We start from the raw sequence: 13,020 nt of genomic DNA, 5'->3' as shown, positions 1-13,020 counted from the left end.
GACCTCACTGGGACAGCTATTTAGGCTACGAGAACTGCCTTTTCCATTGCCACTGAGATTACTACTTTTACTGACAATGCCAATGGACATGGGCTTCTTCTAGCAGCCGCGTTGCTAGTTTTCATGGTCAGTCCACCCTGAGAGAAGTACTACACTAATGGGAGGGGACAGTGAGTAGTCCCAGGCCAGAACATCAAAAACTCCCACTGTTCTTACATAAATTTCATCAGTTTCTTATGGATAAATGCTTCTCAATTTGTTGTTTGCATTTGTTCTATTTCCAAAGCCCTGAAATGGTTGTTTTTGACAACTCTGTCCAGTTATTTATTGTTGTTTAAAAAAATTTTTTTTTTTTTAATCCTCAACTGAGGATATTTTTTCCATTGCTTTTCAGAGAGAGTAGAAGAGAGAGAGAAACATATTGAATGGTTGCCTCCTGCACATTGCTTTTCAGAGTGGAGGAGGGGTGGGGGATCAAGCCTGCAACCAAGGTACCTGCCCTTGGCTGGAATCGAACTCAGGACCCTTCAGTCCATGGGCTGACTCTCTAACTACTGAACCAAGCCAACTAGGGCTATTACTGTTTTTTGAGGAGAGATTTCCTGACTTCCTCTCTCCACCCACCAAAATCCTGCCTGTCCTCAGGCACTTTTAAATCTTTCCTCTTTAAGTGTACCACTCAGTCACAGAACATAAAAACTACACTATACGTCCTGTGAGATCATAAAAACGAATATTCCTCATATCCAGTTGTCTTCCTACACAATTATACCATATACTTCTAGTCTTGAGAAAGCAAAATATAACTTTCTAAAAGATGATTTAAAAACAATTCTACCTGGTCTAAAAGGAAACCAATGACAGATTCTTTCAAGTCTTATCAAGGTACCAGGAGCAGGTTTCCCGTGATTCATTCAGGAAAGCAAGCTGCTTGGCTGTTTTTGTTTCCCCTTCCTGTAAGTCATGTGTTCTCTCTATTGGTTTGCCTCTAAAGTCAACCATAAGCCCCTGAAAGCTGGTTACCTGATTTCTATATTTATCCGCACCAAATCAAACCCAAGATTTACTTCCCTTGCTCTAATATACCTGTTCTCTTCTTCACATGACACAATTTCTTTTTGTAATAGAAATGGCTCCTGCCGCTGTACCTTACCCTACTAAAACTGCACAATATCATATGCCTGCTCTGGTCATTCAGCAAACAGGTATTATATTGTTAGTCTCCCCTCTCTTTGATAAGAAACCAGTTATCAGTAAGAGGCAAAGAGGAATCAAAGTTCAAGAATTTCTAACTCCTAGTTCTATGATTACAAACCTCCTAAAATTAAAAAGCATTTTTGAATATTGTTGCCATGTTGATACTGTAAGTTTTTTTTTTTTTTATTGCACACATATATTTAACAACAGTTTTACTTAGAATGCTAAGAGCACTTCATATTTTACAGGATTTGAAACAGGAGCTTTCTATTAATATTCATATTATAGCACAGCCAAATTTAACTCCTAAGTAAATGCATTACAATCTGTTTAGAGTTTAAAGTCTTAATGGCAATAACAAGAGGAGGAAAAGTGTAAATTTGTTTTACATAACAGAATGAAAAATAAACCCCAGAACTAGTCAATAAAATTTAATATGGCCTCATGTACCCAGAAGGAGGTGATGCCCAATTCAGAGGGGTGATTTGGCTTTACACAGATAATCTCTGATCTGAAACTTCTGCAACTGCAGGGTCATAGAATCACAGTCACTCTGTTTTCTCCTGGTGATGCCAATCTCCTTTACTTGATTACCAGGTCTTTTAATATCTGTAAAAACAATTGCAAAATTAAAGTGTGTGTTCTTTCTAGCTTCTGGGTAGACTTCTTTTACTAAACTAGTCAGTTCTTTCAAGGTTGCATCCATCCAGTTGCAGGTCTGCAGCTCGCTGGACAACACTTTCCTATAGAGAGCGTGTCTGTGTGTCGGTGGTGCCCGTTATTGACGACTTGCAGCAGCAGTAGCAGCCACAGCCAGCATCCGGCTTGTCTTCTCCTGGCAGACTGGCTTCTTTTTAATTTCCTCCTAGGTGACACAAGACTCCACCACCATCTTCCTCCTGTAGCCTGGGAGATGCCTGCTCTGACCTCTGACCCCCGCAGCAAGCATGAGAATGAACTTGATACTGTAAATTTGTGACAAAGCATTTTTTTACACAACTCATCCTAAATTAATTGCACATCGCTTTTCAAACTTTTTAAAATGCTTTCCTCCCACAAAAGTTTCCAATAGCAAATGGCTTCCCAAGCTGAGTATTATACACTAAATCATGGCAAATTAAATTTCTCATTAGTTCCTTCCCTTGGATTGGTGGTACAACCTGACAGGCACACACGAAGAAGAGCAAAACTGCACTAACGAGGAACCCGAGGCCACCAAACCCAGTCTAACTGGGTGGACACAGTGAAGGGTCCACTATAAGGCGACCATTACAGGGTGCTGCTATTTGTGCCCAACAGCTGCTCCAGGATGTTCTCCCAGCACCAGCCAGCCTCTTGAGGGTTCCACTCAGGAACGCACCACCTGAGCAAGGTGGACAAGCCACAGGTAATGTCTCTTTCAGACAGCAGGAGTTTTAAATAATCCACACAAGGTCTGGAAGCCAGCAGTCCATTACAAGTACCTTAACTGATAAGGCGGGATTGATTACATGAAGGTAATTCAATTGCAAGACTCTTGACGACACCATAATCTAATACTGCTTGGGAGGGAAATCTCTCTTTTTGTTTGACATTTTCATGAACAGAACTACCTGACTGCAGTTTAAAATGCTGCATCAGAAAAATAGCCTCTTTACTAAACAGATGGACCTGATCCACCTGCAAATAATACAATTTCTAGTCGAGCCATACAGCTGGAGTCAGTGCAGGCTAAACTTGGGTCTGTGATTCATTTTTTCTCAGTGATGGCATGCCAGATACAAATACCACTCATGGCTCTGGGGTGTTCAGTGAAGGTGGCTAACATGCAAGGGGGCAGCATGTGAAAATCCCAGACGCCACCAACATCAACACGCGTCTCAGGGCTGCTCTGCCGGGGTAAGCAGGGCTAGACCGCAGCTTGCTTGAACCTGTCCCTCTTTTTTTCAGGAGTTCTATTTGATTTTGTTTAAACTAACAGCTCTGAATTATAGATAGATCAGGTTTATATGTGACAGAAATTATTTCCTTCTTTTTTTTTAAAGGATGCTGATTCTTAAAGAGATGAACACATTCTACCTGGATTATAGGAAAACATATATCTATATATCTATACCTATATCTGTTTTCAAGAAAACAATCTGCATGGTCAAACACCACTATAAACAAAGCCTGAAGATAAATAACAGAAGGGGGGGGGGAATTTTACAATTTATATCAAAGACATAGGGCTATTTTCTTTATTGTACAAAAACTCCCCAAATCATTAAGAAAAACAGACCAACAAGCTAAGAGAAAGCTTGTCTGGAGAGACCAAGGAGGCTGAGAGCGGTCCAACCTGAAGGGCATTTTTTTGTGTTAGAGTGAAAAAATTGAGCCATTTGTTGCTAAAAATGGTTGAATCAGGATTGATGGTGGAAATTCCCATGAGTTAAATGTCAGCTGAACATACAGAAGAACTTCCTAAGAATTCGGAGAGTCCATAAATGGATTCAGGCCAAGGCCACACAGACAACTTCTAAAGAAGTTTTCGGGACGATCACATTAGTTGGGAAACTAAGCCACATAATCACCGAGGTTCCGTCAAACTCTAAAATTATACAACTCTCTCCCAAAGAGTGCATCAGCTCTGGAAAAGTTAAGAGCATGAAATCAAATAATGATAGGCTCTCACAACACCAGAAGAATGAAAACCATGGTGCTTATCACAATTTTTTTCTTCCGGTTTTCACACTTTTATTGTAAAGCTCTCAAATAAATTTACATGGGTCTTTCATTGATAGCTCAGCAAACAAACAACTGGAGGGGAAGAGAAAGTCAGAGAAATAGAAAGGCAGAAAGAGGCAGAAATCGTTACCAATCAATGGGATTGTGCTCGCAGTGCCAGATAAGGGAGTGGAGGGGGGGCAGGGCGGGGGCCCTTCCTGGGAGGGGTGAGGTGGTGGGGTACCTGACGTGCCCCAAACCCCATCCCCCAGAGATTCCCAAAGGGAGAGACTGGGGCTGGGAGCCCTCAGAAGTGAGGGATGCTCCAGAGACCCGAAATATGTCCCCACATATATCTTCCCCCTACCAAGAGACATGCTCTGGCCCTAGCCAGCTTGGCTCAGTGGTTAGAGCGCCGGCTCTCAGACTGAAGGTTTCAGGGTTTGATTCCAGTCAAGAGCACATACCTCAGTTGCAGGCTTGATCCCTGGGCCCTGTAACCTAAGTATGTGCAGGAGGCAACCAATTGACGTGTCTCTCTTACCTTGATGTTTCTCTCTTTCTCTTTCACTCTCTCTGAAAAGCAATGGAAAAAATATCCTCTGGTGAGGGTTAAAAAAGAGAGAGAGAGAGAGAGGCATGCTCTGAAGTAAGAGGCAGAACCGACTGGGTCCCCTCTAGGAAGACAGTGACTGGGTCAGGCTGGGTTTGAAGGGGTCTCCTCTGGCCAAATGTTGCCTATTTGTACACAAAATTGTACATAAGGCACTGGGAAGGGCTTCACAAGCCTAGAACCAACAGGAGTGGTCCTCAGTGCTTTTACCCCTGCCTACCTTTTGTTTCACCTCTCAAGTGCCCCAGGTGGTGACAGACTCAGCGCCTGACCTCAACCATGGAGCTAGGGGCTCTGCCTTTGCCTGCAGAAGGATTTCTCCTCGGTGCTTCTCAGCCCTCCCAGCCATCTGGGCCACCCCTTCCTCTGGCTCCTCCATAGTGCAAAATGCTTCTCTGCCCTTCCACTAGTGCTCAGGAGTCTCCAAGACCAGAGCAGGATGCCCGGGCCACCAGGGGCTTCTCAGGGGAGTCCACTGATCGCAGGAATGCCTCCTGTCCAGACCACCCTCTCCACTAAGCAAATGCGCCTCACACAATCTTCTTGCCAGAATCCTACCTTCAGACTCAGGACAGCCCTCGAAGCAACTGCCTCAGCTGGCACCTCATGTTTACCAATTCCACCACTCCTGCCCCTGCCCCATTTGTGCAGGGGAACGGGCTGTCTCTTTAACAAGCCCCAGCCCATTTCCTGGGCCTCCACCAGGGAAAGGAGCCTTTGGCCAGCTCTAGACCTGGCTGCTGCCACTTTAGCCTACTCTACCCCCTACCCTCCATAGAAGGGCTGTATATGCTGGAGCTGCCAGCCTAACAATGCTCTCTTCCCCAGCACTGCTACTCCAAGCCAAGTTAGGGGCGAGGAGAGCAGGGTGATTCTTCAGCCCACTGGCTTTTCCAGGATGGAAGTGGGGTCTCTGGGGTTGCAGAAGTCAAGACCCCAGCAACACAGCTCCCAAAGGCACGAGACAACCCAGCAGCCTGTATCTACCCTCCTAACCTTGGGCCACCCCCTAAGTTTGGACTAAGTCAAGCAAGTGCCATACCCTGAGTCTCCAGCCTTCCAGTCTGGGCCCCTGGGGAGCTGGAGAGGTATGGGCCTAGGCAGTAGAGGTTTCTGGAAGGAAGAGGGACAGCTGCTTTGAGATGGCCACAGTAGCAGATGGGGGCTCTTCAGGATGCCCCTCACACCCTGCCTGGCCCCCCGAGGTGAAGAAAGGTATCCCACGTCAAAATGGCCGACTGAGCTTTCCTGCCCCCCAATCTCCCTACCTGCTTCCCCAAAGGACCCCTGACCCTGGCAAAGGGAAGCCCAAGTGGAAGAAGGGAGCCAGGAGCCCTGGTATGCTGAGTCAATCTTTCCACCCCCTCAGATCAAGACAATGGTGGTTTTACAGGCTGACAGGTCAGTTATGGCAGGGGCTAGGGGTTAGGGGTAAGGGAGGAGGCAGTGTGCAGGTCCCCCTACTGGGGGCAGCAATAAGCCACCGCTTGAGCAAACCTTCCTGCCAGGCCAGGCACAGTCATCCCACCCATGTCTAGTCTGCCCCCACAGCCCCAGGGCTCCTCTGTGATGCTCACTTACACATTTATTGTGTTTTGCATTTTAGGTATTTATGCTCGAGATAACTGTTATCTCCTCTTTGGGCATATTTCTTATTTATTGCTCTCTTACCTCAAAAGTGTCTTATTTCTTCTCCTCACTCATTCTTTTCATTATATACTTTTGAACTAAAAACTTCCCCTAGTCATGGCTAAAAGTGCTTAGGGATGATCCTTATTAAGATAAAAGCAAGCACTAGACTTGGAAGTGCAATTAGACAAGAGAACAGACTCATTGTTGCCAGCTTCAAAAGCTTTAGAGACACCTAAGGAGTTCCCTTCAGAATCTTCAGATTTTGTTAATCTTCTCAGCCTTCCCCAACTAAATCTGCTTGCCTTAAGCATTAGAATCAAGGTCAGTAAAACTGTCCTTAATTTTACTTTATAAGTTACTAGTATTCCAGCAACTCAGATATACTGCGGGGTCAGTATGCACTGACAGGCTGGCTTCCTTCTCTCTCGATCTCCTCATTTTTAGTGCTGTTTCAAATTCTACACGACTGATTTGAACACTAGATTCTGGAATACAGATCATTTGTAAATTGTACCTTGTAATATTTGTGCTTTTTACCTCATAATCAAACTGTAGTGAAACTGGGTTTTACACACAAAGAATCATACCACTGAGACCTCAAACTTAACCCTCCAACCCTAATTCACTCTCAAAACTCTGCTTTTGCTTTCAGTAACAGAGAAGCCTGGGGAGGGGGAGGGGGAGGGAGAGTGAAGCAGGATTACCTCCTCCCACCACCACCAAAACACTCAAAATCTCCTGAGTACAGGACTCATGATTCAGCAGATCATTCCAACCACCCTGTGCCACCCCCCAGAGAACACTGTATGTACTTAAAATAAATAGTCAGGCTCCCCCATCCAGAGGAGCATCACAGAGGAGCCCTGGGGCTGTGGGGGCAGCCAGACAGGGCAAGGAGAGAATTCCCCTGGGGGTGGGGGAGAGGATGCAGGGACAGTTTCTACTGGGCCAGCAGGGGACGCCATCAGTCCAGGACAGCCTGGCTGTTGGGGGGGTACAGGGAGAAGTCTAGCTGGACTGCCCTATCCACAGGCTGTGCCCAAGGTGGGAACACTATACCTAACTATAAACAATTAGAAAGGCTTTCCCAGCCAGGTTAGCGGAGAAAAGAGCACTAGACACAGACAGACAGAACCAGTTATCTGCCATCTGTTTCTATGTTTGCTTATCCAAATCAGAAAGGGCCACGATAATGTCATTTGGTATCCAGAAGACAGGGAGGCCAGGCAAAGCTGAAGAAACTCCTTCATGGAGTCCTTGCTGCTCTGAACTCAGCAAAGTCAGGATGGGCAGCTAGCGGTGTGCAGAGGCCCTTCAGCGCAGGCTGTGGTGCAGAACACTGTATGTACCTAAAATAAGTAGTTAAGCCCCCCACATCCAGATGAGCATCACAGAGGAGCCTGGGGCTGTGTGGGGAATTAAGTGAGTAGGGATTTCAGGCCAGGACAGAGGTGACAGATCTGGAACAATTTATATATACTTCTGGAATAAGCATGTTTTATGGATATGTTAAAAGCTAGCTTTTCTTACTGCTGAGAAATTACAATAAACCTGAAGTATGTATCGTAGACATCTGAAAAAGATGGAAATTAAATGTCTTGCTAGTATCACACTTAACCAGGACAAGTAACACTGGTATAACTCTTACTGATTCAGTTTTTTTCCAGTAGACATTTTTGTAAATCATTAAATTCATGATGGAAAAAAGGGAAGAAAGCACTGTTGTAAGGTGCATTTAACAAAAAGGTCTGCCAAATATCTGAGCCTGGACAATACATATAAGCAAATCTGTTTCTTCAGTGGCTACTTTGTGTGGCTCCCAGGCCTCAAATCTGCTGGCAGGCGAAATCTTTCTAAGACATCTCTTGACCTATATTATATTATAAACCATGAGCATTACTAGCTGTTCTGAGGACCTGTACTGGGGTTAGTAACATCCTTAGCCCCACGTATCAGTCAACAATGAGGCCTTCAGTGGCTATTAGTGAAGTCAGGGAGGGAGTGGAGAGGCAAGAAGGGCGAGGGATGCAGAGAGGAGCGAAGAGCAGGGGATAAAAATGGAAGCACACAACATGAGTAGGAAGGGCAAACACTGCACAACACTTTAGACCACAGAGTGCCACTGGCACTGTCATTAAGTGACATCCCTGGCTGCTAGTTGTTTACACCCGTTCCCGCAGTGGGTAAAAATGGTTATTCATCTGTGCAATTGAATATTACCTTAAAATTTACATAACATAACCAAACCTGTTAGAAATACTGTTTTTTACATCAGACGCTTGGTGTTCGCGAGCTGAGCCAGAGGAGGTAATGAACTTTCAGAATTAGGGAGGCAGCTTTCAGATAGAGAGTTTTGAGCCAGAGGCAGGACACACACTGTCTGCTAGGTGTTTTTGTAAGTTATCTCATTTATTCCTTACAAAAAAACAATAATGTGTGTGTTGTTATCTCCACTCTATAAGTGACAAAACACACCTAGGAAAGATAAGTGACTTGCTCAAGGTCCCAAAACCAGTAAGTGGCAGAGCCAGATTCAAATCTCACGTTCTGAAAGGACAGCTGCCTTCCTCTCCTCTACCTGCCAGCATATGGGCACTGACTCTCCCGACCCCAAGGGACCAATGCCTCTGAAGCCCACTCATTCATTCAAAATATGTCTACTAGCTGCCACCGTGTACTACAGCACGGCTGCAAACACCAGGACCGTGAAAGGGACAGACCCGGTGCCCTAGTCCATAAAGCTGGCTGTAAAACTGGGACAAGGTAAGTGACACAATGAACAAATACAACAAACAACAAGACATCAAGGAGTAACAATGACTACCAACAAATAAGATAACAGAAGGGGACTGGGCAAGGATACTAATTCCCACTTCGTGGTTAGGAAAGGCTACACTGAGGTGGTAACACAATGCTGACAACCGAAAGATAAGAACCAGCTATGCAAACAGCCAGGGGCGGAACTTTCTAGGTAAGGGAGCAAATGCCTTGAGGCAGAAACAGGTTCGTTGTGAAACAAAAAACAGACCTATTGGCTGGAGCAGAAAAAGGGAGGGGATAAGAGAGAGGTTAGACAGGTACACATGGACAGGTCCCGCTGGGTTGAGGCAAAGGTAGAGGCTGCTAAAACTGTGATTGGAAATGCTCAGAGGTTTTTATTAAGCAGGGAAGTAACACACTCTGGATAGTGTTTGGAAAAGGTTATTCTGGCTACTAACAATTCCAAGAAGGCTAGAGTGAAAGAAGGGGGGCCAGTGGGAAGGCCACTGCCAGGGTCCAGAAGACAGATGATGGAGACTTGGCTTAGGGTAGTGGCAGGTGAAGATAAAAAGATAGGCACAGGTTTGAGACAGATTCTGGAGTTAGAATGTACAGGACGTGCTGCTAAGTTGGATATGGAGAACATGGTAAAGGAAAGAAGCAAAGGTGACCCCAAGGTTGTTGGCTTAAGCAACAGGGTAGATGGTGGTGCCTATTTACTTAGATGAGTAAGGGATAAAAGAGAGAGATCTGTTTTAGCAAGGTTAAATCTGAGAAGCCTGTTAGATATTCGGATGGAGCTATCTGGCAGGCAGCAGGTATACAAATTTAGAGATCAATGGAAAAATCAAGCTGGAGATACAAGCTTAAGAGACACTCATAAAACTAATGTTTCTTCTAACTAAAAGAAAATATATTATTTCTTAGTGACCTACGAATGGGAAAATATTTCTTATTAAACAACGTATCAAAAAGTACGCATCTTTTACTTGAAAAAAGTGGAAGAAATGACGATATCGAAACGAAGGACTTCTGCTGAATAAAGGACACTATGAATAAAGTTAACAGATGGGTGAATGCCAGAAGGTGACATCTGCAACACTTATGACTGATTTAGGATTAATATCTGAACCATGTAGGAACGTCACAGGGAAAAACAGGGGAGGGATATAACTAGGTCACTCACACAAGGAAAATCCAAAGACTCACCAGGCTACAGAGACCCTCCTCCTCACTAGTAATCAGAGAAATATGGATTAAAACCAGATAGGCAGTGCCCTCAGCGGTGTCCCGGATCTGTCTCTGGCTTCAACAGTGTTCGGATGGAACCAACCCAGGGACTTCCCTTCTTCCAGCCTCTGATCACCCTCCAACCTCTTTTCCAGTCGCCACCTTCGGAACCACCTCAGCGACCCTCAGCCTCGTAGATCAGCCAACACTGTTTTTTTATCTTAATTCCTTATTGCCAAACAACCACGAGCTCCCAGATTCGTCAGAATTATTCCACTCAGGTGGAGGCTGCAGTCAACGGCCTGACCAACCAGCCTCTGTGGGCCTCCCACGCCTACCTCTCCCTGGGCTTCTATTTCCACCTCAATGATGTGGTTCTGGAGGGGGTGGGCCACTTCTCTCATGAATTGGAGGAGATGCTTGAGGGCCCCCAGCATCTCTTAAAGATGCAAAACCAGAGCGGTGGCCATGTTCTCTTCCAGGATGTGCTGAAGCCTTCCCAGGATGAATGGGGTGACGCTCGGGACACCATGGAAGCCTCCATAGTCATGGAGAAGAATGTGACCCAGGCCTTTTGGATCTGCGTGCCCTGTGTTCTGCCCACATAGACCCTCAGCGCTGGGACTCCCTGGATGAGCAGGTAAAACTGAAGATGGGCTACACCTGACTCACCTCTGCGGGCTGGCCGGCCCCCAGGCTGGGCTGGGCGAGTATCTCTTCGACAGGCTCACCCTTAAGCACCACTAGGAAGGAGCCTTTGGAGCCCAGAGGCCTTTGAGGGGCCCCTCTGCATGCCCCTTGTGTCTGGCTTTGGCCTGAGCCTCTCCCTGAAACTACTAGGCATCCTTTTAACCACCCTGGAGCCCTCTCCCATGCATTGGACCAAATGGAAACAATAATGGTTTGTGCAGCAAGAAAAATGAAAAACAAACAAAAAAAAACAAGATAACACACATCTGCTAAATTGACAAATGCTGGAGAGTCAGGTACCAAGTGCTGCACTTTGTGGTGGGAATATAAAGGGAGCAATCATGCAATACTTAGTGAAATTAAGTATGAATGTACTCTGACCTAACACTTGTTGGGATTTAGCTAGAGAAACTCTTGGACACGTCCCTAAGAAGATATGTGTGAGGACCTTCATTAGAGCAGTTTGTGGTGCAGGAAACTGGAGAACAATTGAGGTGTACATCACTAGGAAAACAGATAAATAGAATGTGGTTGTCCTGGCTGGTGTGTCTCAGTGGTTAGAGCACTGGCCCATGCACTGACGGGTTTCACGTCTGTTTCCCTGTCAAGGGCATGTACCTGGGTTGCAGGTTCAATCCATGCCCTGGTCAGGGCACATGTGGAAGGCAACCAACTGATGTCTCTCTCTCATATCAATGTTTCTCTCTCTCTCTCTCCCCCTCACCCCCTTCCTCTCTCTCTCTTAAAATCAATGGGAAAAATATCCTCAGGTGAGGATTAACAAAAAAAATAAAAAATATAGCTTTAAATAAAAAAGGATCAGATTGAAAATTATAATGCAATATTATTCATATAAACTTACAAAAAACATAAAGATATAAACCTATCCAAGGATAAATTATTAAACATGTTAAAGAAAATGCTAATGGAAATGGGGGATGGGAATGGTAGAAGAGATGGAAAATGACAATAATGGGAAATAAAAAAACAAGAGAGGGGTCTCATAATGTCAATATAATGTGCAATGAACTAAATAGTATGATTAAATTCAACTCTGCACTTGAGATCTAAAGAAAAAATAAAAAAATGTATGGATGTTCCTTCTTTTCCAACTGACCTTTCCCAGACTGCCTGAGATTTTGTCAGTTGACTTATCTGACTTAACAGACGAGCAGGAAGGAAGGAGGACTCTGTGTCAGAGTATAATGTGGCCATCACTGTACCTTGCACCCACCTTTAACATGCTCATTGCTCATACTGCTGAAATTATAGGTAAACACGGTTATCTTCCACCTTGACAGTTATATCCTTAAGGGTAGGACTGTCTCATATTCATCCTCATAAGCCCAGAACTCAGCACAGTGGCTAGTCAAAGAATGTACTTAATAAATGCTGACTGCCTGTCTGGTTTGTTGGTTGGTAGACTGGATGAAAAAATGATTCAAAATTGAATTACTGAATTGTTTGAATTATGAATTATTGAACTAATTGAACTGTTTTCAGCTCAGGTTTACAGTTAGTTCTTGACTATTATAATGCAGGCAAATGACTGTTCAATGGGTTATCACTGGACACGGCTAAATGCCCCTCCCAGCATCATTTTTTTTCCAGCACCAAAATGCTTATGTCCATTTGGATACAGACACATGAACTCTCAAGTTGACTCTATGGTTTCAAGGAAGATGATGATGATACAGAGGGGAAAAAAAGTGCGAATGATAAAAGTTCATTTTAAGTGGGAGAAAAAGCAGAGATGCAGCACAAATCAGATAATCCTGCTGCCTGGCAGTGCAAGGTAGATCAAGTCTCTGAAATTACCATTTGACAGCATGTGTACAACATGTGAAAACCCTTAATATTTTTAAATCAATTTTTAAATCAACTTGAGTACAGTGTAATTTATATAGAATAAAATGCACCCATTTTAAATGAACAGTTTGATGAGTTCAATGTAGCACCCATGTAACCACCACCACCACCAAGATACAGAACATTTCCAACACCCAAAGGTTCCACATGTCCCATGCAGTTGTCCACCTTTTACCCCGGCTCCAGGCAACCACTGATTCCCATCTGTTGAGACATTGATCTTTATGTGTTTTTTAAATATAAAAAAGTTTAACTTAATATTTGGAAAATTTCAAATACACACATAGTAGAACAGTACAATAAACTTGTTTATCTAACACTCAGCTTCAACAACAAAAAAATGT

The 13,020-nt window shown here is 44.4% G+C and overlaps 1 protein-coding gene and 2 pseudogenes across 1 annotated transcript in view; 1 reads left to right on the top strand and 2 right to left on the bottom strand.

Annotated features, from left to right (window-relative positions):
* PACS1 (phosphofurin acidic cluster sorting protein 1) overlaps positions 1-13,020 on the bottom strand; it is a 95,067-nt gene that overhangs the window by 41,012 nt on the left and 41,035 nt on the right. The window lies entirely within an intron of this gene.
* LOC148092111 (histone deacetylase complex subunit SAP18 pseudogene) lies at positions 403-4,085 on the bottom strand (annotated as a pseudogene).
* LOC107533537 (ferritin light chain pseudogene) lies at positions 5,874-10,864 on the top strand (annotated as a pseudogene).

The sequence above is a fragment of the Miniopterus natalensis genome, chromosome 11 (assembly GCF_054644295.1).
Source record: "Miniopterus natalensis isolate mMinNat1 chromosome 11, mMinNat1.hap1, whole genome shotgun sequence".
NCBI classification, from domain to species: Eukaryota; Metazoa; Chordata; class Mammalia; order Chiroptera; family Miniopteridae; genus Miniopterus; species Miniopterus natalensis.
Note: the sequence above shows the minus strand (reverse complement) of the source record. Positions and strands in the feature narration are given on the sequence as shown.